Source organism: Mobula hypostoma, chromosome 4 (assembly GCF_963921235.1).
Source record: "Mobula hypostoma chromosome 4, sMobHyp1.1, whole genome shotgun sequence".
In the NCBI taxonomy this organism is placed as follows: domain Eukaryota; kingdom Metazoa; phylum Chordata; class Chondrichthyes; order Myliobatiformes; family Myliobatidae; genus Mobula; species Mobula hypostoma.
The window spans coordinates 180792499-180816531 of NC_086100.1; the positions used below are offsets into that span (position 1 = coordinate 180792499).

A 24033-nucleotide genomic window follows, 5' to 3' on the forward strand; every position below is an offset into this window, starting at 1 on the left:
AGGTCTCTCCAATGTAGAGGAGGCCGCATCAGGAGCACTGGACACAATAAATGCCTCCAGCAGATTTGCAGGAGAAGTGTTGCCTCACCTGGAAGACTTGTTTGGAGCCCTGAATGGAGGTGAGGGAGGAGGTGTATGGGTAGGTGTAGCACTTAGGCTGCCAGCAGAGGTAAGTGCCTGGAGGAAGATTAGTGAGGAAGGATGAATAGACAAGGGAATCATGGAGAGAGTGCTCCCTGCAGAAAGCAGAGGGGGCAGTCAGTAAAGATATGTTTAGTGGTAGATGGCCTTTGGAGATGGCGTAAGTTCCAGAGTATAATGTGTTGGATGTGGAGGCTGATGGGGTGATAGTTGAGGACAAGAGGGAAGATGGGGTGAGCATGTACAGGAATTGGAGGAGATGCGGGTGAGGGCAGCATCAATAGTGGAGGGGAAGGCCCATAGTTTGAAGAAGGACATTAAAGGGAATAAGACGTGTTCTTGAGATGTGAAAATTGCAGGGCTCTGAGGAAAGAGCAGGAGAGTGGAAATTACTGGATAAATCTTTGAAAGAGCCACGAGGGCCCAATGAACCAGATGGCTCGCTCATATAATTTTATGATACTCTGCTTCAGCAAAAGGATTTGTGGATTGACTGGAGTGAAGTGTAATTGCAGGTGACTGCCGGCTCTACCGTCCGACAAACAGCTGTTAAATGGCAGAAATATGCTTTTCCCCATTAGTCGCTAGCTGCACAAATAGTGACTTACGTCCCAATGTGTGGATGAGCTTGAGCACGGTCCTGCCAGCTGTCTGAGTGACGTCTATGGTGACCCTGCGCAGTCTGAATACAGCCGCTCCAAGGCATCTGGTGATCGCAGCTTTCCAAGGTCCACATCGGGCTGAATAGACCGGAATCGCTACATCTGTTCTCTCAGTAGGAGCTGCTCTTTGATGTGACTAATATCACCAAAGGTGAGCACTTAGTGAAAATTCAATAACATTGCCTCCTTCATAATTATTCATAACACTGTCCACCAGATTGGATAAACAAAGATAAGGTTACTTTCTATTGTAACGAAATTACATAATAAATGCAAGTCCTTAGAATGCTTAGAGAAAACATCCACATGTTCTATAAATCTTATGTACTCATCTACTAGAGATGAGTACATCATTGTTACAGCAATAAATAGTAATCAAAACACTGCAGTTGTCATGGACTCCAGAAAAACAGTTGTAAATAAACATGTCACCACAATATCATTCAGAGTCTTTCCCAAACGGAAGCCCTGGATGAACCTGGAGATCTACAACCTGCAGAGGGCCAAATCAGATGCATTCAGTTCTGGCGACTAAGCAAGTCCAAGAGGTCCAGCTACGTTCTCCAAATGGGCATCTCATGGGCAAAGTGGCAATTCAGTGCTAGTCTTTGGTTTGTCCGGTTTTCTGTGATATCACTCCGGAGAAACATTATATCATTTCTTAATGCATGTATGCATTTCTAAATGACAATAAAAGAGGACTGAGTGTTCTCATAACCTAAAAAAAAAATTCCGGACTAAATCTGAATCAATGAAGAATGCTCAACAGCTGTGGCAGGGCTTGAATTCTATTACCACTTACAAAATTAAATCAAGCGACAAAGGGGATAACAGGGCTTCACTTCCAGATACCTTCAATGCCTTCTACTCTCACTTAGACCATCAAAATATAGAGAGATACTCACAAAATCCTATAGCCCCCAATGACACTGTGATTTCAGACTCTGAGGTCAACATGAGAGCATCCTTCATGAGGATAAACCCACAGAAACATCCAACCCAAATGGGGTTCCACCTACTTCAAGCAGGCCTCAATCCAACTGATGCCTAAGAAGAACATGATAACCTGCATCAATGACTGTCGTCCAGTAGCACTCCCAACCACAGTGATGAAGTGTTTTGAAAGGTTTATGATGAAACACATCAACTCCTGCCTGAAAAGAAACTTGGATCTGACACAACAAGTCCACAGCAGATGCCACTTCGTTGGCTCTTCACTCTACCCTGATACATCTGGCATACATCAGGATGTTCTTTATCAATAACAGCTCGGCATTCAATAATATCATCCCCTCAAAGCTAATCAATAAGATTCAAGACGTTGGCCTCAATACATCCTTGTGCAACTGGATCCTGGATTTCTTCACTTGCAGTAGCCACTCAGTTCGGATTGGCAAAAGCATCTCCTAGACAGAGTAGATGTGGAAAGGATGTTTCCCATGGTGGGTGAGTGTAGGACAAGAGACTCCAGATAGAGGGGTCTCCATGTAAAACCAAGATGCAGAGTAATTTCTTTAGGCAGAGGGTAGTGAATTTGTGGAATTTGCGGAATTTGCTACCACAGGCAGCTGAGGAGGCGAGGTCATTCGATGTATTTAAGGCAGAAATCGATAGGTCCTTGATTGGCCACGGCATCAAAGGTTACGGGGAGAAGGCCAAAGAGTGGGGATGAAGAGGGGGAAAATAAAGGATTAGCCATGATTGAATGGCGGAGCAGACTCGATGGGCCAAATAGGTTTATTCTTCTCCAATGTCTTATGGTCTTATGCACTTTGATTGACATTGAATTTTGAACTTTAATGTGCATGCTTCTGCACTTTCCTACTCTGCAAATATATCATCTTCAGATTGTTTTCTTCAAAGCAAAGGTATTATTTAACTCTGCAAGGTTTCATTTGCATACTCAGTAGTTTTCATAAACTGAAGCTCAATAGTTACAAAGTGAAACAAACTGATGAGCAGAACAGTTGACGTGCACAAGGCACGACAAAGGGCTCTGTTTGTGCGCAGTATGGAGGCGTCAATGCACGGAATCAAAAGAGGCTGCAATGGGTTATAGACACAGCCAGCTCCATCATGGGCATAAACCTCTCCAACACCAAGCATCTGCAAAAGGTGGTGCCTCAAGGTGTCATTCGTTACCACCCAAGACATGCCCTCTTCACATTATTACCATCAGGAAGGAGGTACAGGGGCCTAAATACCCACGCTGAAAAGGTGATGACCTTTTGAATTAGACCTTAAGACTATAAGGTGTAGAAGCAGAAGTAGGCCATTTGGCCCATTGAGTCTGCTCCACCATTTCATCATGGCTGATCCATTTTTCCTCTCAGCCCCAATGTCCTGCCTTCCCCCCATAACCCTTCATGTCCTGAACAATCAAGAATAAATCAACTTCTGCCTTAAATATACATAAAGTCTTGATCTCCATAGCTGCCTGTGGCAATGAATTCTGTAGATTCACCACTCTCTGGCCGAAGAAATTCCTCCTCACCTCTCTATTTTGAGGCTGTGTCCTCTGGTCTTAGACTCTCCCACCATAGGAAGCATCCTTTCCACTTCCACGCTTTCAAGGCCTTACACCATTCAATAGGTTTCAACTAGGGCACCCCTCATTCTTCTAAATTCCAGTGAATACAGGCCCAGAGCAATCAAAAGCTCTTCATATAACAAGCCGTTTAATCCTGGAATCATTTTTGTGAAGCTCCTTTGAAACCTCTCCGGTTTCAGCACATCCTTTTTAAGATAGAAAAATAGAGGGCTATGCAGTCGGGAAATTCTGGGCAGCTTCTAGAGTAGGTTACATGGTTGTCACAACATTGTGGGCTGAAGGGCCTGAAGTGTGCTGTAGATTTTCTATGTTCTATGTTAGACCATAAGATCATAAGATATAGGAGCAGAAGTAGGCCAATCAGCCCATTGAGTTCTATGTTCTATGATAAGGACCCACAACTGCACATAACCCTCCAAGTGAGGCTTCAACAGTGTTTTACAAAGTCTCAATATTACACCCTTGCTTTTATATTCAAATCAAATTAAATAAAGTTTAATTGTCATTCAAACCATACATGGATACAGCCAAATGAGACAGTGTTCCTTTGGGGCCAAGGTACAAAAACATACATGCACATTCAAGATAACGAGAAAGGGGGAGTAAGAACATAGTCATATAAGAAAACAAGGTTTTAGACCAATATCCTGAGTGACAAGTCCCACAAGTTGATAGTTCCTGGCAATCCAAAGTGCAATTCCACCAATACACCACTAGAGAGCAGCAACGATGGGAGCAGCCACCCTCAATCAAGTCTGGACACCACGCTACAACGCAAGCCTGAGGACTCAAGCCTAGTCCTCGCTACAACGAAGGTGATACTGCTGCCTCACCACCTGTCTCACCACCAAACAAAGGAAACAAAGTTTGCGGATGACACGAAGCTGGGCGGCAGTGTCAGCTGTGAGGAGGATGCTAAGAGGATGCAGGGTGATTTGGATAGGTTGGGTGAGTGGGCAAATTCATGGCAGATGCAATTTAATGTGGATAAATGTGAAGTTATCCACTTTGGTGGCAAAAATAGGAAAACAGATTATTATCTGAATGGTGGCCGATTAGGAAAAGGGGAGGTGCAACAAGACCTGGGTGTCATTATACACCAGTCATTGAAAGTGGGCATGCAGGTACAGCAGGCGGTGAAAAAGGCGAATGGTATGCTAGCATTTATAGCGAGAGGATTCGAGTACAGGAGCAGGGAGGTACTACTGCAGTTGTACAAGGCCTTGGTGAGACCACATCTGGAGTATTGTGTGCAGTTTTGGTCCCCTAATCTGAGGAAAGACATCCTTGCCATAGAGGGAGTACAAAGAAGTTTCACCAGATTGATTCCTGGGATGGCAGGACTTCCATATGAAGAAAGACTGGATGAACTAGGCTTGTACTCGTTGGAATTTAGAAGATTGAGGGGGGATCTGATTGAAACGTATAAAATCCTAAAGGGATTGGACAGGCTAGATGCAGGAAGATTGTTCCTGATGTTGGGGAAGTCCAGAATGAAGGGTCACAGTTTGAGGATAAGGGGGAAGCCTTTTAGGACTGAGATTAGGAAAAACTTCTTCACACAGAGAGTGGTGAATCTGTGGAATTCTCTGTCACAGGAAACAGTTGAGGCCAGTTCATTGGCTATATTTAAGAGGGAGTTAGATATGGCCCTTGTGGCGAAAGGGATCAGGGGGTATGGAGGGAAGGCTGGTACAGGGTTCTGAGTTGGATGATCAGCCATGATCATAATAAATGGCGGTGCAGGCTTGAAGGGCCGAATGGCCTACTTCTGCACCTATTTTCTATGTTTCTATGTTTCTATGAAGCAGGCCTGCAGTAATATATATCCAACAGAGTCTTGCAATTGCAAAAGAAACATCCAAGAAGGTCACTTACGGTTTCACTGCACGCCGCCTTCGTACCAACTCCAGTCCCTCCGAGTAGCAGGCAGCAGCGTGCTCTCCACCCAGGTCAGCTTTTCCAAACCCAATCCAGCTCCTCCAGTGACTCGACGGCCCGACTTGAATCCCCCAGCCCAAAAGCCCGATTCAATATTCTCAGCCTGACGTCTGTCTCAACCACCCAGTCCCGATGGCCTGTTCAACATCCCCAGCCCAACAGCCCGTTTGAACTCCCTGGCCTGACAAGCTGATTCGACCTCCCCCACCCAACGGGCCGACTCACCCTATCCAAACCATCAACCAGCTTTTGTGACACCGCGGCCGGCTACTCTGAACAATGAGCAGCTCACTGATGTGATGCACCTGCTGTACAAGTAGTTATTGGAGTAAAGAATAGTCTTACTATGTATAAAAACACATTTAACAAGGAAGAACGCAAACACGAGGAAATCTGCAGATGCTGGAATTTCAAGCAACACACATAAAAGTTGTTAACAAGGAAGAATGTACCTTCTGTTGGCCCCAGAGAGGCCACTGCCTGGATATGCACCCGCAGCTTACCTGAAGAAATTCTAGTTCTCTTGAAATGAATGCTAACATCGCATTTGCCTTCCTCACCACAGACTCAACGTGCAAATTAACCTTCAGGGAATCCTGCACCAGGACTTCCAAAACCCTTTGTGCTTCCGATTTTAGTACCAACTCTCCATTTAGAAAATAGTTAACATTTTTATTTCTTCTTCCAAACTGCATGACCATACATTTCCCGACATTGTATTCCAACTGCCATTTCTTTGCTCAATCTCCTAATCTGTCTAAGTCCTTCTGTAACCTCCCTATTTCCTCAGAACTACCGGTCATTCCACCAATCTTCAGATCATCTGCAAACTTTGCAACAAAGTCTCAATTCCATCATCCAAATCATTGACATTTAATGTAAAAAAAACAGTACTAACGCAGACCCCTGTGGAACACCACTGTGGACAGCCGACCAGAAAAGATTCCCTTTATTCCCACAAAGCACAAAATACTCTGCAGATCCTGGGGTCCTGAAGAAGGGTTCCAGCCCAAAATGTTGACTGATCGTTTTCACAGATGCTGCCCGACCTGCTGAGTTCCTCCAGCGTGTTGTGAATGTCCCTTTATTCCCACTCTTTGCCTCCTGCCAATTAGCCACTCCTTTATCCATGATAGAATCTTTCTCATAATACCATCTTGTTAAACAGCCTCATGTGTGGCACCTTGTCAAAGGCCTTCTGAAAATCCAAGTACACAACATCAACCAACTCTCTCTTGCCTATGCTGCTTGTTAATTTCTCAAAGAATTCCAAAAGATTCAACAGGCAAGATTTTTTCTTGAGGAAACCATGTTGACTATGGCCTACCTGATCATGTGCCTCCAAGAATCCCAAAACTATGTCTTTAATAATCAACTCCAACATCTTCCCAAAAACTGATGTCAGACTAACTAGCCTATAATGTCCTTTCTTCTGTCTCTCTCACTTCTTGAAGAGTGGAGTGACATCCACAATTTTCCAGTCTTTCAGAACCATTCCAGAATCTAGTTATTCTTGAAAGACTAATTCTTATGTCTCCACAATCTCTTCAGCTACCACTTTCAGAACCCTGGGGTGTACACCATCTCGTCTACCTTCAGACATTTCAGTTTCACAAGAAACTTCTCTCTAGTAATGGTAACTTCACATATATCATGACCCCCTGCCGCCTGGAACTTCCACCAAACTGCTAATGTCTTCCACAGTGAAGACTGGTGCTATATACTTACGCAGATCATCTTCCATTTCCTTGTAGCCCCATTACTACCTCTCCAGCATTATTTTACAGTGGTCCAAAATCTATTTTTGCTTCTGTTTTACACTTTACATCTGAAGAGACTTTTGCTTTCCTCTTTAATATTATTGGCTAGCTGACTTTCATATTCCATCTTTATCTACTTAATGACTTCTTAGTTGCCTTCTGTTGGTATTTAAAAGCTTTCAGTCCCCTAATTTCTGACAAATTTTTGCTCTGTCATATGCCCTCGCCTTGGCTTTTATGTTGGCATTGACTTCCTTCACTAGCCATGGTTATGTCATCTTGCCCTCAGAATACTTCTTCCTCTTTGGAATGTATACATTCTATGCCTTCCAAATTGCTTGCAGAGATTCCAGCCATTGCTGTGCTGCCATCATCCTTGCCAGTGTTCTTTTCCAAACAATTCTGGGCAACTCCTCTGTCATGCCTCTGTAATTGTCTTTACTCCACTGTAATACTGATACATCTGACTTTAGCTTCTCTTTCTCAAATTTCAGGGTGAATTCATTTTTACCTCAAGCTCTCTAATCAATTCTGATTTGTTGCACAACACCCAATCCAGAGTAGCTGATCCCCTAGTGGGCTCAACCACGCACTGCTCTAAAAAGCCATCTTGTCAGTATTCTAAAAATTTCCCCTCTTGGAATCCAGCACCAATCTGATTTTCCCAATCTACCTGTACATTGAAATCTCTCATGAGTATTGTAACATTGCCCTTTTGGCATGCATTTTCTATCTCCCAGTGTGATTTGCAGACCATATCCATATTACTGTTTGGGTGTCTGTATATAACTTACATCATGGTCTTTTTACCCTTTCAGTTCCTTATCTCTATCCGCAATTCTATACTTTCCGATCCTATGTCACCTCTTTCTAATGATTTGATTTAATTTTTTATCAACAGAGCCACGGCACCCACTCTGCCTTCCTGCCTATCCTTTCAATACAATGAATATCCTTAGACATTAAGCTCCCAGCTGTACTCTTTTTTTTCTAGCCATGATTCAGGGATGCCTACAGCATCATACTTGCCAATCTGCAACTCTGCCACCAGTTCATTAATCTTATTCTGTACACTGCATGCATTCAAACATAACACTTCTGGTCCTGTATTCACCTTTTTTGATTTTGTCCACCTTTTATGTTGCAATTCATCCTGTTTACTGTGATTTTGCCCTATCCTCAGCCTCTCCTTGCTAGGAGCCTCACCAAACATTGCCTCTGTTTGTAAACCAACTACTCCATCTTCAGCACTATCACTCCAGTTCCACATCCCCCTGCCAAACTAGTTTACATTCACCCAAACAACTCTAGCCATCCTGCCCGCAAGGATATTGGACCCCCTCGGGTTGAGATAACCCGTCCCTTTTGTACAGGTTATATCTTCCCCGGAAGAGATCCCTATGATCCATAAATCTGAACCCTTGTCCCCTGCACCAGTTCCTCAGTCACGCATTCATCTGCCAGATCATTCTATTCTTACCTTGACTGGCACTTGGTACAGACAGCAATCCAGAGATTACTACCCTGGAGGTCCTGTTTTTCAGCTGTCCACCAGACTCCCTAAAATCTCTCTTCAGGACCTCCTCACCTTATCTACGTTTGTCATTGGTGCCAATATGTACCAAGAATTCTGGCTTTTCGCCCTTACCATTGAGAATGCTATGGACACGATTGGAGTCATCCCAGATCCCGGCATCAGGGAGGAAATATACCATCAGGATGTCTCTATCATGCCCACAGAACCTTGTCTCTGTTCCTCTGACTAAGGAATATCCTATCAGTACTGTACTCCTCTTTACCTCTCTGCTTTTCTGAGCAACAGCACCAGACCTGGTGCCAGAGACCTGGTCACTGTGGCTCCCCCGATAGGTTTTCCCCTAAATAGTATCTAAGGTTATATATTTGTAAATTGAGGGAAACGGCCACAGGTGTAATCTGCATTTGCTGTGCATCTCCCCTCCTTCTCCTGACAGTCACCGAGTTACCTGTCTCCTGCAGTCTAGGGATGACTACCTCCCTGTAGCTCCTGTCTGTCACCTTCTCATTCTCCCATATGTCAAAGGTCATCGAGCTGCAGCTCAGTGCACCTGGTGCAAATGTGTTTATCTGGTAGACTGGATGTCTCCCTGAATTCCCACATCCCACACACGGTACAGAACACTACCTCTGGAGCCATTCTCACTAACTACCATGCTGTAACAAATGAGGAATGAACAAATAAGACAGAGAGACAGCAACTTACAAAACAATCTACCTCACCCATGCCTGATCTCGCCTGAGACTGATGAGCCAAAGCCACTCTAAAGACTGGCACACTCCAAATGAATGGCCATTCCACTTGCACTTGGATTATTCCTATTGGCCCTTTCTAATGAATCCCTCTTGCTGATTGGTCGCTCCGCAAGTCAGAAAATCTGTGGCGTAACATGGCCTGCAAAATCTTGATCGCCGCTCTGATTAAAAAGTAAATCTTTTCATGCACCCCTGCTGTGGATTGCTCAGCTGAGAGAAAACCGGCTCAAAGCTCTGCTTCTTAAATGAAATGAGTTGCTGCAAATAGCACCTAGGGCAACACAGCCAGCAGTTCTGCCTTAGACAATTTTGCAGGGCTTCCCTTCATGAACTATCCTCACAACCTTATTTCATAGAATGCTCACATATACGATATCATGAAGCAGGCAGTGGAAACAAGTGAGTCATTACAGGCACCAAGGAAGAGGTCATGGTCATGGGGTGGATGAGTAAATTGATTCAGACTCCATTTTCATAGTCCAGTGATACAATCCCCCATAAAAATTATAAACTGATGTACAATTTCCCCATTCAGCTGCCCAGGAACAGCAAGGATATGTGGCAGGATTAGTTTGTTGTTGCAGCCCCTGGCAATAGTGAGGAAAGAGCAAGTAGGTTGTTCACACACTATTCTCACCAATATATTTTCAGTCAGATATAAGTGAACTGTCGGTACAACTTCGCAGACCAGCACTACAATGCTGCAAGTACACATTTAATAGATCAGAGCCACAGAGCCTGTGAATTTCACCTCTGAGTAATACATCTAAATATAGTACAATATTGTACATGTCCACATTTTTAATTGTATAGATTTCTCCATTTTGCCACACTATTCTTTCCTTCTGCACATTAGAGCACAGTAACTTTTGACCTGAGTTAGTATAAATATTTATGTCAAAGCTTGCTTTGAATCACAGTCAGTTTCATTGGACAATCAAAGTTTCAGGCAAAAATAGGTCTGAATATGGAGGCCAATAGTTTGATCACTCAGGTTGAGAATGATGTTCTCCTGAGGAGTTAGTCCCTTAATGGAGGACACATGTGCATGACTTTATACAACGTGGGGAGGCGAATGTGCAGACGGCCACCACACAATCCTTGTCAGATCAGGGTCAGAATCCAGTGACGTGGAATGCAAACTGGCTGGGGACCCCTCACTGTTGCAGCCCACCTCTGCCTTCACTGCTGTTGTGGTGTGCCATCATCTTTTGCCAGATCAACCAATGAGGCACCAGTTGGATTACTCTTCGTCTGGATCTTCCCACTTGACCTTACCATCATCAGTGAGCCTAACAGGAGATAAGCTCCAGGCAGCACAGCTCTTGGGATCTCAGGAACTCACCAGATTATCCACCATGACAAGGTGATGACTCTCAGACAAGTGAAGCTAATAACAATAGCAGAATTCAGACTATAGCATAGTCACTAAAAAGTCCACAATGCAAAATGAAACATCTTCAAACAGCACAATCACGAGGAAATCTGTAGATGCTGGAAATTCAAGCAACACACACAAAAAATGCTGGTGGATGCAGCAGGCATCTCTAGGAAGAGGTACAGTCGACATTTCGGGCCGAGACCCTTCGTCAGGACTATCTGAAAGAAGAGATAGTAAGAGATTTGAAAGTGGGAGGGGGAGGGAGAGATCCGAAATGATAGGCGAAGACAGGAGGGGAAGGGATGGAGCCAAGAGCTGGACAGTTGATCGGCAAAAGGGATATGAGGCGAGAAAAGGGAGAGGATCATGGGACGGAAGACCTAGGGAGAAGGAAGCAGCCCAGAGGATGGGCAAGGAGTTATAGTGAAAGGGACAGAGAGAGAAAACAAAGGGGAAAAAATTAAAAATAATAATCTATCAATCAATCAATAAATAAATAAATAAGGGATGGGGTACAAAGAGGAGGTGGGGCATTAACGGAAGTTAGAGAAGTCAATGTTCATGCCATCAGGTTGGAGGCTACCCAGACGGAATATAAGGTGTTGTTCCTCCAACCTGAGTGTGGCTTCATCTTGACAGTAGAGGAGGCCATGGATAGACATGTCAGAATGGGAATGGGACGTGGAATTAAAATGTGTGGCCACTGGGAGATCCTGCTTTCTCTGGCAGACAGAACGTAGGTGCTCAGCGAGACGGTCTCCCAGCCTGTGTTGGGTCTCGCCAATATATAGAAGGCCGAATCGGGAGCACCGGACACAGTATATCACCCCAGCTGACTCACAGGTGAAGTGTCGCTTCACCTGGAAGGACTGTCTGGGGCCCTGAATGGTGGTGAGGGAGGAAGTATAAGGGCATGTGTAGCACTTGTTCCGCTTACAAGGATAAGTGTCGGGAGGGAGATCGGTGGGAAGGGATGGGGGGGACGAATGCACAAGGGAGTCGCGTAGGGAGCGATCCCTGCGGAAAGAAGGGGAGGGGGAAAAGGAGGACACCTCCTTTGTCCTGGAATGAAAAGCCTCATCCTGAGAGCAGATGCGGCGGAGACGGAGGAATTGTGAGGAGGGGATGGCCTTTTTGCAAGAGACAGGATGGGAAGAGGAATAGTCCAGGTAGCTGTGAGAGTCCGTAGGCTTATAGTAGACATCAGTAGATAAGCTGTCTCCAGAGATAGAGACAGAAAGATCAAGAAAGGGGAGGGAGGTGTCGGAAATGGACCAGGTGAACTTGAGGGCAGTGAAAGCGCAAAAATGCCATCCCCTTCTCGCAATTCCTCTGTCTCCGCTGCATCTGCTCTCAGGATGAGGCTTTTCATTCCAGGACAAAGGAAATGTCCTTCTTTTTTAAAGAAAGGGGCTTCCCTTCCTCCACCATCAACTCTGCTCTCAAACGCATCTCTCCCATTTCACGCACATCTGCTCTCACCCCATCCTCCCGCCACCCCACTAGAAATAGGGTTCCCCTTGTCCTCACCTACCACCCCACCAGCCTCCAGGTCCAACATATAATTCTCCGTAAATTCTGCCACCTCCAACGGGATCTCACCACCAAGCACATCTTTCCCTCCCGCCCCCTCTGCTTTCCGCTGGGATCGCTCCCTACGCGACTCCCTTGTCCATTCGTCCCCCCCATCCCTTCCCACCGATCTCCCTCCTGGCACCTATGCTTTGTTTTGTTTCTTTATTTATTTTCCCTCTGTTTTGTTAATTTTTGTTCTGTCCTGAGTTTACCTACCTTGTGTGTGGTGATTCTTAGGTTCTAGCCTGCATTCTCCACAAGACAATCCTCAAGTAAAGATTCTTCTTTCAACTCCATCCTTGCCTTTGGTCTCCTCTGCACTTGGGTCCACCTGGTCTATGCCTCTCCTGGTAGTCCACAGGTCAAAGGTATGGAACTTTGCGATAGGAACCCCTGGTTCAACCCAACCTGACAACCCTTTTTGCTTCATATTCAAGTCACTACTTATCCTGACCTAGAAAAAAAAAATCAACATTTGCTCATTGTCATTGGGTCAAATCCTTGGAATGTTCATTAACCAAGAATTACTTCACCACATGGACAGATCGAAAAGGCAGCACACCATTAATTTCTAAAGGGATCTAGGGAGAGACAATAAAATGCTTGACTTGCCAGCATTTCCCTTGGCTCCAGAATGAATATTAAAAATTAATAAGATTCCTGTATCTGTAAGATTTACTTTCTTGTCTTTAATGGAAAGCCATAGATCTTTTGTGTACAGTGGGTTTATTATACTCTTTCAAGTTAAATAAAATCAGCATGTATATTGACCTGTGTAATCAATTACCTTTTGCGCAACCTCTAAATTTATATTTATTTCTCATTATTTTGTTTGCTGATGAAGCTTCGTTGTCAATACAGGGGAAAGACATACCTTTCGGGCATGATCGAAAATGCACTAAGCACGTCTGGCACAGCCAGAGGGAGAAGAAAGCTTCATCCATCCCCCAATGTCCCATTGCACCAACGTACATATTCTGTTCCTAATTCCATTTTTATTAATCACCTATAACAATTTGCTGCCAATTTTGTACATGTTTTTTGTTTTTTTTTCTTCCTGTGCTGCCAACTTATACATGCTGAAAAACAGGGTTGGAGATATTTAATTCATTTGAAGTGGAGAATGAAGATGTTTATCCCATTAGTCTAGGCAGGTTTCAAAATCAGTTCCCAGAGGAACAAAGACAATTTCACAATCTACCTCATTATTTTTTTTCATTGCTTTTCTCTCTGCCTTTAACATCAGTTTCTGACTCAGAAGATAGATGGACAATTTGTTCTCAGAACATCTGTCAATGTTGCTCTAAAACTGCATCCAAAAGACACTTGTTCATTAGTTCACGTGATTTCCTGCTTCTTCCTGGAGGAGTTTCTCAACGCTGCTTGCTGACTCCCACAGGTGTTCAAAGCAGCACCATAACACTCAAATTTGTGACATGGAATCTGACTTCAAAGAAAAATGAGGGGAGATGTGATAGAGGTGTCCAAAATTATGAGGGGTATGGATAGGCTTTTTTCCACTGAGGTTCGGTGAGACTACAACTAAAGGTCATGGGTTAAGGGTGAAAGGAGAAATGTTTAAGGGGAACATGAAGGGAAATTTCTTCACTCAGAGGGTGGTGAAAGGTTAGATCGAGCTGCCAGTGGATTTGAGGTTCGATTTCAGCATTTAAGAGAAACTTGGATTGGTATATTGATGAGAGGGGGGTGAAGGGCTTTGGTCTGGGTGTAGGTAAATGAGATTAAGCACATTAATAGTTCAGCATGGACTAGAAGGGCCAAAGGGCCTGTTTCACTGTAATGGTGTTCCATTCCATTGCATAATACTGTGATTACTGCAGGTAAATAATATAGAGGACTGTCTATAAGCACTCAATTGTTGATACAGAATTTCAGATAAAGGACAGACAAAAGCTAATGCAAAGGAATTCTCTTAAGAGGGGTGGAGCAGTGACCCAATTGAAAAAAGCTACTACCTCACAGGTTCAGCAAGCTGGGTTCAGTCCTGACCTCAGGTGCTGTCTATGTGGGGTTCGAATTTTTATCCTGTGACCACATGCATTTCTATAGAGAAGATAAATTGAGAAGAGCAGTTTTCCCTGAGCCATTTTCACGTCTCTCATTAGAAAGGATCAACAAACCACATAACCTGTCAGATTCAAATGAGTCATTTGTTCAGGAAGAAATGCAACAGAAAATCCAGAAGTAAGAGAAAAAAGAATTCAGTCAAGTAAGTGCACAAAGAATATTTTCATTTGAGCATGGCCTACTGCTTCCCTATGCTTAATTGTGGCAAACACTGTTTGTTACTTATGAAGTGGTACTAATGCTGCATTTTCAGCTCTCTTTTTCACACCTATCTCTGCAATATAAAAAAGTGGAGCAAGTACTTTGAAAATATAAACAAGAACCAGGGTGGATATATTGTCTTTAACCTGTATCCTCAACACAAGGTACTCTGCAGATGAACATATAACATAGAAACCTACAGCACATTACAGGCCCTTCAGCCCACAATGTTGTGCCGACCATGTCACCTGTTCTAGAAGCTGCCTAGAATTTCCCTACCACGTAGCCTCCTATTTTTCTAAAACCCAGGTACCTATCTGAGAGTCTCTTAAAAGACTCTATTGTATCCCCCTCTACCACTGTAGCTGGCAGTGCATTCCACACATTCCACCACTCTCTGTGTGGAAAACTTACCTCTGACATCCCCCCTGTACCTACTTCCAAGCACCTTAAAACTATGCTCTCCGCATGTTGGCCATTTCAGCCCTGGGAAAAAACCTTTGGCTATCCCATGGTCAATGCCTCTAATAATCATCTTACACACCTCTATCAGGTCACCTCTCATTCTCTGTCATTCCAAGAAGAAAAGGCCAATCACTCAAACTACTTTCATAAGGTATGCTCTGCAATCCAGGCAACATCCTTGTAAATCTCTTCTGCTCTCTCTCTATAGTGTCCACATCCTTCCTGTAATGAGGTGGCCAGAACTGAACGCAGTACTCCAACTGGGGTCTAACTAAGGTTTTACATAGCTTTAACATTACCTCATGGCTCTTGAACTCAGTCCCACGGTTGATGAAGGCCATCACAGCATACGCCTCCTTAACAACACTGTCACACTGTGCAGCAGCTTTGAGTGTTCTATGGACACGGACCCCAAGATCTCTCTAATCTTCCACCCTGCCAAGAGTCTTACCATTAATATTATATTCTATCTTCAAATTTGACCTACCAAAATGAACACTTCACACTTATCTGGGTTAAAGTCCAGCTGCCACTTCTCAGCCCCGTTCTGCATCCTATTCATGTCCCACTGTAATCTTTGACAACCCTCCAGACCTCCAACTTTTGTGTCATCAGCAAACTTACTAACCCACCCTTCTACTTCCTCATCCAGGGCATTTATAAAAATCACTAAGAGGAGGGGACCTAAAGCAGATCGCTGCAGAACACCAATTGTCACCATCCTCCATGCAGAATATGAACCATCTACAACTACCCTTTGCCTTCTGTCGGCAAGCCAGTTCTGGATCCACAAAGCATGTCCTCCTTGGATCCCATGCCTCCTTATTTTATGAATGAGCCTTGCATGGGAAACCTTATCGAATGCCTTATAGAAATCCATATACGCTACATACACTGCTCTATCTTCATTAATGTGTTTTGTTACAGCGTCAAAGAATTCAATCAGGCTCATTAGCTGCCCTTGACAAAGCCATGCTGACAATCTCTAATCAGATTATGTATCTCCAAATGCTCATAAATCCTGCCTCTCAGGATCTTCTCCAACAACTTGGCCACCACTGAAGTAAGACTCACTGGTCTTTAATTTCCTGGGTTATCTGTACTTCTTCTCTTGAACAAGGGAACAATCCTCTGGTACTTCTCCCATCCCTATTGATGATGCAAAGATTATCGCCAGAGGCTCAGCTATCTCCTCTCTCACTTCCCACAGTAGCCTGGGGTATATCTCATCCAGTCTCGGTGAGTTATCTAACTTAATACCTTTCAAAAGCTCCAGCACATCCTCTTTCTTAAAGTCAATACGCTGGAGGGTTTCAGTCCACTGAAAGTCATCCCTATAATTGCCAAAGTCCTTTTCACTGGTGAATATTGATACAGAGTATTCATTAAGTACCTCCGTTACCTCCTCCGACTCTGTGCACATGTTTCCACTATCACTCCTAGTTGTCAAACTCTCACAAGGCTCATCCTCTTGTTCTTCACATACTTGTAGAATGCCTTGGGGTTTTCTTTTATCCTGCTCGCCAAGGCCTTCTCATGGCCGCTTCTAGCTCTTCTAATTTCATTCCTGAGCTCCTTCCTGGCACCCTTGTAATTTTCTTGAGCTCTAATTGTACATAGTTTCTTGAACCTTTTGTTAGCTTTTCTTTTCTTCTTAACTAGATTTTCTACATCCTTTGTACACAATGGTTCTTTTAGTCTACCATCCTTTCCCTACCTCGATTGAACATACCTATGCAGAACACCATGCAAATGTTCCCCGAACATTTGCCACATTTCTGCCATGGATTTCCTTGAGAACATCTGCTCCCAAATTTATGTTCCCAAGTTCCTGCCTAATAACATCAGGCTGCATCACTGTCTGGTGTGGAGAGGCTACCGTACAGGATCGAAAGAAGCTGCAGAAGGTTGAAAATCTAGGCAGTTCCATCTTGGTCACTAGCCTACAAAGTACCCAGGACATCTTTAGGGAGCGGTGTCTCAGAAAGGCAGCGTCCATTATTAAGGACCTCCAGCACCCAAGGCATGCCCTTTTCTCACTGTTACCATCAGGTAGGAGGTACAGAAGCCTGAAGGCACACACTCAGTGATTCAGGAACAGCTTCTTCATCTCTGCCATTCAATTCCTAAATGGACATTAAAGCTTTGGACACTACCTCACTTTTTTTAATATACAGTATTTCTGTTTTTGCACATTTTCTTAAAAATCTATTCAATATACGTAATTGATTTACTTGTTTACTTATTATTATGTTTTATTTAATTTATTTTTTTCTCTCTCTCTGCTAGATTATGTATTGCATTGAACTGCTGCTGCTCAGTTAACAAATTTCACGTCACATGCCGGTAATAATAAACCTGACTCTGATTCTGATTCTGACTCTGATATTTCCCCCTACCCCAATTAAACGTTTTCCCAAATTGTCCACTCCTATTCCTCTCCAGCACTGTGGTAAAGGAGATAGAGTTGTGATCACTACCTCCAAAATGCTCTCCTGCCGAGGGGAAGGAGTAGGTGATAAATGAAACTAGTTGAGGGAGAAAGGAGATGGAAGGGAAGATGAAGGGAGGGAGATGCTGCAAATCCAGAGCAATAAACACAAAATGCTGGAAGAATTCAACAGGTCAGGCAGCAGCGATGGAAAGGAATGAACAGTTGACATTTTGGGTCAAGACTCTTCATCAGGACCGGAAAGGATGTAGGAAGAAGCCTGAATAAAATGGTGGGGAAAAAGGGGAAAGAGGGAAGGAGAAGGAGCTGGCTGGTGATAGGAGAAACCAGGTGAGGGGGAAGGTAGATGGGAGGGAGGATGAAGAGAGAAGCTGGAAAGTGATACCGATATCAGAATCATCGGCATACACTGTGAAAATTTTTGTCTTTGCAGCAGCAGTTCAATGCAATACATAATAATAAAAACAGGAATTACAGTAAGTAGATGTATATTAAATTGTTAAATTAGTTAAGTCATGCAAAAATAGAAACATTGAAGGAACTTAGCAGGAATGATATAAGAAATAAATTGACGTAAGTCCACAATTATTATTTCATAATGAAATAAGTGGCTGAAAGCTTGGATTTAAAGATCATTATGCGAGGCAGTTTCAGAGCTTATGGGCAAGGCAGCTTAAGAGAGACACAAGAGGCTGGAAATGCTGAATTCTGGAGCAACACACAAAAGAAAGTTCACCTTCCTTCCTATATCACTTCCTCCTAACACCTGCAGCAAAACACACAAAGTTTTGGAGGACCTCAGGAAGTCAGGTAGCATCTATGCAGGCAAATGAATAGTCAACATTTCAGGCCAAAGCCCTTCATCAGGGCTGGAAAGGAAGGGAGCGGAAAGGCAGAATAGGGTGAGGGATGGGCGGAGTACAAGCTGGTAATTCCAGGTCAGAGAGCGAAGGTAGGTGTGTGAAGGAGGAAGGATGAAAGGGAATTATAATGGTAAGCTAGGAAGTGACAGATGGAAGAGGCAATGGGCTGAAGAAGAAGAAATCTGATGGGAAAGGATTCTAGACCATGGACCTAATGGGAGGAAGTGAGGGACCAGAGGAAGGTGATGGGTAGATCATTAGGGAGGGGAGGGTGAAGAGAAGGGAGAGGACCACTGGAATGAGGGAAAATGGGGGGGTGGGGTGACAAGGAAAGCGAACAGGAAGGTTAACTGAAAGTTGGAGAAATCAATGTTGACACCATCAAGTTGGAGACTATCAATAAGGAATATAAGGTGTTGCTCCTCCAGCCTGTGTCTGACCTCATTATGGCAGTAAAGGAGGCCATGGACTGACATGTCAGTGTGGGAAACGGAATTGAAATGGGTGGCCACTGGGAGCTCCTAGCTGTTGTGGCAAACAGAGTTACTCAATAAAATAATTCCCCAATTTGCTTCTGGTGTCACCATTTTAATGGAGGTTGCATCAGAACCAATAGGCTTAAAGGTGAAACACTACCTCATCTGGAATAATTGTTTAGGGCCCTGAGTTGAGGTCAGGGAGAAGATGTAGCACTTAACACGGTTCCAACAAAATACAATCTTCATCTGCATCTCCTCCATTTTCCACATGTCTGCCTCATCCCATCCCTCCCAATGATACAATGACATAATGGGGAGAGGGTTCACCTTGTCCTTACCTGCCTTCCCATGAGCCTTCACATCTCCAGTGTTATCAATACCAGCAGGCATATCTTTCCCTCCTTAGACCCCACCCACTTCCTTCCACAGCCAAGTTTCCTTCCTTTCCCAGAGCATTTAACTCTGTCCACATGGATTCCATCTGAAATTTCCACCCTTTGCATCTCAGAAGTAGCCAAAAACACTTTCCTCTCTATCCTTCGCTGCACTGATAGTTGAAGTAGTTGACTTCCTTTCTGCTTTGGCAACAGAAGATCACAAACCTTGATTTCAAATACATTTTGGATCTTTCACACTCTTCCCTTTCCTTGGACTCCAACACACAGGCCAACTTCAATCCCTGCAATGTTTTCACCATCCCTTCTGATCTTCACATCCCTGGTCCCAATCAGTCCTCGGCAGAGGCTTCAGTTTTATCCTCCATCCCCACTAAATGAATTCTATGCCCAACATGGCACTGAAGTGCCTCCACCTCGGGGTCTACATTTTTGCTATGTGCCTGCAGCCCAGTCTATGATCCCATTTGTACACATCCAGAATTCCTGATCCAACCAGTCCCACCCCTATGGTTTCTTCTTACCCTTTCTAGATCTGTCCATTGGCAGAAGCTGATGTGGGTTTGAGCGCCTTAGTTATTTCCATGTTCCTCATTCATTCTAATTTAACCCCTTCTAAATTGCAGAGCTCCATTAACCAAGAACCAACCCAATTGTCATCATCAAGCCCGTTGTCAAAGGCGGTTCTGTCACACTGACTTCTGTCCAGTAGAGACAAAACATCAGCTCTCAATTACATTCTCATAACCCCTTCTGGGCAATAACCTCACCATAAAGAAGAGAAAATCTGCAGATGCTGGAAATCCAAGCAACACACACAAAGTGCTGGAGGAAGAAATTTGGAGTAGTAGGTCATAGGTGAAACCGGGAGAAGGGGAGGGGAGAAGTAAAGAGCTGGGAAGTCGATTGGTGAAAGAGATAAAGGGCAGGAGAAGGAGGAATCTGATAGAAGAGGACAGAAAGCCATGAAAGAAAGGGAAGGGGGAGGAGCACTAGAGGTGGGCAGGTAAGGAGATAAGATGAGAGAGGGAAATGGAAATGGGAATGGGGAATGGTGAAGGGTGGGGTGGGGGCAGGCACGACTGGAAGTTCGAGAAATCGATGTTCATGCCATCAGGTTGGAGGCTACCCAGATGAAATATAAGAGTGTTGCCTCTCTAGCCTGATTGTGGCCTCATCACGGCACTAAAGGAGGCCATGGACTGACATGTCGGAATGGGAATGGGAATTGGAATTAAAATGAGGGGGGGGCCACTAGGAGGTCCTGTATTTTTCTGGTGGATGGAGCTTAGTTCTTGAGGATGTACTCCTTCTTCACCACCATCAATACTGCTCTTTCCTACGTCTCTTCCATTTCACAAACGTCTGCCCTCACCTCAACTTTCCGTAACCAACCAGGGATAGGGTTCTTCTTGTCCTCACCTACCATCCCACCAGCTTCTGCATCCAGCAAGTAATTCTCCATAACTTCTGCCATTTCTAACAGGATCCCACCACCAAACACATCTTTCCTTCTCCCTTACTTTCAGCTTTCCCCAGTGATTGCTCCCTGCGCGACTCCCTTGTCCATCTGTCCCTCCCCACTGATGACCCTCCTGACTCTTATCCTTGCAAGCGGAGCAAGTGCTACACGTGCACCTACACCTCCTCCCTCACTACCACACAGTCCTTTCAGGTGGGTGTGTTGGGATCATCTACTTTATCCAATGCTCCCAATGTGGCCTCCTATTTATCAGTGAAACCCAATGTAGGTTGGGAGACCGCTTCCCCGAGCACCTACGCTTGGCCCACCAGAAAAAGCAGGATCTCCCAGTATCCACCATTTTAACTCCACTTCCCATTCCCATTCTGACATGTCAGTCCCTGGCCTCCTCTACTGCCACAATGAGGCCACACTCAGGTTGAAGGAGCAACAGCGTAGATACCGTCTGGGTGGCCTTCAAACTGATGGCATGAACATCGATCGATTTCTCAAACTTATGGTCATGGCCCCCAATACTCTCTCACTCCCTCCCATTCCCATTTCCCTCTCTCATTTTATCTCCTTGTCTGCCCATCTTCTCCCTCTGGTGCTCCTCTCCCTTCTCTTTCTTCCTTGGCCTTCTGTCCTCTCCTATCAGATTCCCCTTCTCCAGACCTTTATCTCCCTCAGCAATCGACTTCTCAGCTCTTTACTTCACACCGCCCCCCCCATCCCCGTCTCCCAGTTTCACCTATCACCTACTACCTTGTATGCCTTCCTCCCCTTCCCCCACCTTCTTACCCTGACTGCTGATCTTTTTTCTCCAGTCCTGATGAAGGGTCTCAGACAGAAAAAAATTTGTCTACTCCTTTCCATAGATGCTGCCTGGCCTGCTAAGTTCCTCTAACATTTTGTCTGTGAACCTCACTACAAAAATCGGTTCAGATTTCATCAGAAATCACAGCCTGCAGCTTCCAAGCCTATAAAATCCCAAGCCCACATAGCCCCACTCTTATTTCCTGTCTGAGAGTTCAGATAAGATTTAAAATTAGCTTTATTTGTCAAATGTACATTGAAACTTGGGAACATACAGTGAAATAGGTCATTTGCGTCAATGATCAACACCTCCAAGAAAGTCCTAGGAGCAGCCCACAAGTGTCGCCATGCTTCCAGCACCTACATAGCATGCCCACAACTGACTAACCAAAACCCGGAGGTTTTTCCTCTGGGAGGAAACCAGAGAACCTGGAGGAAAGCCACACGGTCGTGTGGGGGACATATAAACTCCTTACAAGCAGTAGGAGGAATTGAACACCAATTACTTTCACAACTATTGTTGTGAAGTGTTGCATTAGCAACTCTGCTGCCTTACCACCCTGTATTCAATTCAAGCCGGACTGTCTACACTGGCTTGTTATTTCAGCCTGCTCTTGCCCCACCAAACTTATTTATTCCTACTTGACTTCAAACTTTCTTCTCTGGTCCAGACCCTTCCAGTTATATCTGTAGCACCACATCACCCTCAGCCATGCACAGCCAACAAGCAGAATTATTTTGGTAAACCCATAATTTCATCTTATTCTCGTCCCACAGAACTTACTTTGTATATCTTATTCCCCGATTCCATTTTCTTCCTAATTTGACACATTTAAAGTGGAAGTTGCCCAAGCAATTCCATGCCACACCACCCCCCCCCACCCATCTTCATGGGCTTCCCCTATGCTCATATTAAACTAATTCTCCCTTTTGCTTCACTCACTTCTTCCAAAGTAACGAGCAAGCACAGGGAATTGCATGAATGCAAGTCACACTTACCTTGAGGGGGGATACCCAGAATTGCTCTTGTTCAGTCGTGACGTAGGGTCTCAGCCCAATCATCAAAAATTCTTTTACCTCATAGATGTAGTTTGACCAATTTAGTTCCTCAGGCAGATTGTTTGTTGCTCCAGACTTCAGACTGTCTACTTCCTAATTGTTCGAACTGCCTCAGGTGCCTTCCCCTAATCTTCACTAAGAAGCAACAATAATATTTAGAATAACCAGAGGTGGTGTTAATTAATAATCTCTACCTCGCAGAGGCTCAAGACGAGTTCTCAGATACCCCCTCATACTCTTCTCGACATTCTTGCTACATGACCTGCTTTTATGTCAATATTTTTCTGTTTTTATGTCACCTTTCTCGTTTTTTCATTTTAAATTTTGCTCCATCTCATTACAAAGAGACCTACATTCTGTGTCAAGGGAAGAGATGTGGTAACACTGCTGTAGAATTATTGATGGCTGCCTTCAGGCAACAAAGGAACAAACTAACAACTTAGGGGGGGAAATATCTTGTAAATGCATGTTTCTCCAGGCAGCCAGCAGAATGACTGAGAACAGGCTATTGTTGGATGTTCCTGGAACTTTGCCTGTTCTGGTAACTCCCCAGTCTGGAAAAAAATGACACTTTAAAACCATCTTTATCTTTCCACGGAGGCATCTGCAGGATGCTGACACTTTACAAGCCACGCAGTTGGCCTTTCAGATAGGTTTAATGCGTTCATGTGCCAAGAGTAAATGAAAGATAAGGAAATTAAAGAGATAAAAATTCAACTCTTCACCCAGTGGCCGATGCATTACTAGAGCAGTGAGATGTGTCTCTGCCACACAGATATATTTAACTTGGGGAGCTGGTTGCCATCAGATTTCTGAAAGAACAATTAATCCATGTGCACTACCTCTCTAATGTTTTGCTCTACTATAGTTTAATTTATAGTTTTTTTATAAACAACGTAAAAAAGCTCTAAAATGCAATAAGAAGTACTTTATGTATTGTCATGTATTGCCTCAAACAACAAGTTTCATGACATATGCCAGTGACATTAAACTGATTCTGATCCTGACTAAAAGGACAACAAGTCAAGCAAGGACTATCTTAACAGACTGGAAAGGAAAATTGAAAATAATTGCAGCAACACACATCAAAGTTGCTGGTGAACGCAGCAGGCCAGGCAGCATCTGTAGGAAGAGGTGCAGTTGACGTTTCAGGCCGAGACCCTTCGTCAGGGCTCATTGAATTCATGCAGCCCTTTATGTTCCTGTTTTACACAAATTCTACATAAATGCCTCCCCACATTTCTCCATTGTCTCGAGGTTCTGTCACTCATCTACACAATTTACAGAGGCCAGATAACCTACCAGTTACCTGTGCTCAATGAGGGGAAGCTGGTGCGGTCAGCGCAAACCCACGTGAGAGGGAAGCATGGAACTCCACACAGACAGCACTGCAGATCAGGATTGGACCCAGATTTCTGGAAGTGGGAGATAGAAGCTCTACTAGCTGCGA

The 24033-nt window shown here is 44.2% G+C and overlaps 1 long non-coding RNA gene across 1 annotated transcript in view; it reads right to left on the reverse strand.

Annotated features, from left to right (window-relative positions):
* The window catches only part of LOC134344989 (uncharacterized), a 34456-nt gene extending 11316 nt beyond the window's left edge, over positions 1 to 23140 (reverse strand). The window contains exons 1-2 of the long non-coding RNA XR_010017581.1: positions 22524 to 23140; positions 12520 to 12757 (exon numbers count right to left, since the gene is read on the reverse strand). This is a non-coding gene — a long non-coding RNA (uncharacterized LOC134344989). The remainder of the gene's footprint in view (positions 1 to 12519; positions 12758 to 22523) is intronic.
* Positions 23141 to 24033: the final 893 nt, after the last annotated feature.